A 1,808-nucleotide genomic window follows, 5' to 3' on the forward strand; every position below is an offset into this window, starting at 1 on the left:
CTCGGATGAGGAGCGAAACGTCTTCTGTTACAAATAAAGTCCAGTTGTTTTTGTATTGAACGCTTTTTGAAGCTTCCATATCTTATCTCTGGAATGCAGTAAGAGGGGGCGGGCTAGACCAGTAACCATAGTAAACGGGTCTAAACCAATCAGAGGACTAGCCTTCTCAAACTTTTATAAAAGCCGAAAATAACACACGCCCAGCGAGCATTTCCGGGGAAGCGCAGACCGAGACGGTTCGTTCTTTAATGCTCCAAATATATGCATATATTTTACAAATGTAATTGTTTGTCTCTGAATATCTGTAAGTCCTGTTTGTCAAATAAATCTTTTGAACTAAGGTGACCGTCTCAGCTGTTTTGAACACGAGTGTGGCAGAAAGCCACAACAGGACCATGGCCTCAGATTTGGAGGTGCTGGTTCTTATCCCAGCCTCTTCACACTCGGCTGTGAACCGGTCCAGTGAGAGCTGAAGATCACGGCACGATGACGCCAACAGGACCACATCATCTGCAAAGAGCAGAGATGAATTCTGAGGCCACCGAACTGAAAACCCTCCTCCCCCTGGCTGCACCAAGACAAACTGTCCATAAAAGTTCTGAACAGAATCTGTGACAACAGGCAGCCCTGGAGGTCCAACTCCCACCCTGAAGGGTCCACCTTACTACCTGCACTGAGAACCAAACTTTTGCACCGCTTGTACAGGGATTGAACAGCCCGTAACAACGAGCCCCCAATCCCATACTGAGCAACCCCCACACAAACAGTGTACAGGAAGTGTACTAATGTTAAACTAATATAGAACCATGCATGTGAAGTCAAGACAGTCTTTCTGGGTGTACTCGAAGAGGAGTCTGATAAGTGATAACTTCTGACACCTTCAGATCTGTGAGCTGTGAAGCAGAGGCCACGTTCACGTCTCTCTGTCTGATAAGCGTGACGTCTGTGGGCAGACCGTGTGGGCAGCGCTTCACGTGCCCTCTGTGCAAGCCTGTTTTCAATTCTGCACCCCTTGCAAGTAAAACTGGGTTGTAAAGTTTGCAGATGATACAGCGGTGGTGGGATGCATCACAAACAATGATGAGTCCAGCTACAGGCAGGAGGTGGAACACCTGGAGAGCTGGTGCAGAGAGAATAACCTTCACATCAATGTGAAGAAGATGAAGGAGATGATTGTGGACTTCAGAAGGAACAAAAACACCTACACCCCCCTGAACATAAGAGGATCTGCGGTGGAAGTGGTCTCCAGCTACAAGTACTTGGGTGTACACCTGAATGACAACCTCAGCTGGAGCAACAACACCACCAGCCTGATGAAGAAAGCTCATCAGAGACTCTACTTCCTCAGGCGGCTGAGGCGAGCTGGTCTGGAAGCTCAGTCCTCACCTCCTTCTACAGGTGTGCAGTGGAGAGCATCCTGTGCTCCAGCATCAATGTGTGGCATGGAGGCTGCACAGCTGCAGAAAGAAAAGCTTTGCAGAGAGTGGTGAAGGCTGCACAGAAGATGTTGGAATCAGTCTCCCCACCATCACAGACATCTACACCTCCAGATGCAGGAAGAGGACCACCTGCATCATGAAGGACCCCACCCACCCAGCACACACACTTTTTGCCCCACTCCCCTCAGGAAGGAGGTTGAGGAGCATTAAGTGTAGAACCACTAGACTGAGGAACAGCTTCTACCCTGAGGCTGTTAGACTCATGAATCTCTAACTAGAATAATCACTGTGAAAAACCATATCATGTTGCTGCTGATCTGTTTCATGTTGCTGCTGATCTGTTTCATGTTGCTGCTGATCTGTTTCAAT

General features: G+C 48.3%; 1 protein-coding gene across 1 annotated transcript in view; it reads left to right on the forward strand.

Moving 5' to 3' along the window:
- Positions 1-1,808, forward strand: part of cfap61 (cilia and flagella associated protein 61) — a 41,679-nt gene that overhangs the window by 31,176 nt on the left and 8,695 nt on the right. The gene's annotated exons all lie outside the window — the stretch shown is intronic.

This window comes from Nematolebias whitei, chromosome 12, assembly GCF_014905685.2.
Source record: "Nematolebias whitei isolate Nwh7 chromosome 12, NemWhi1, whole genome shotgun sequence".
NCBI classification, from domain to species: Eukaryota; Metazoa; Chordata; class Actinopteri; order Cyprinodontiformes; family Rivulidae; genus Nematolebias; species Nematolebias whitei.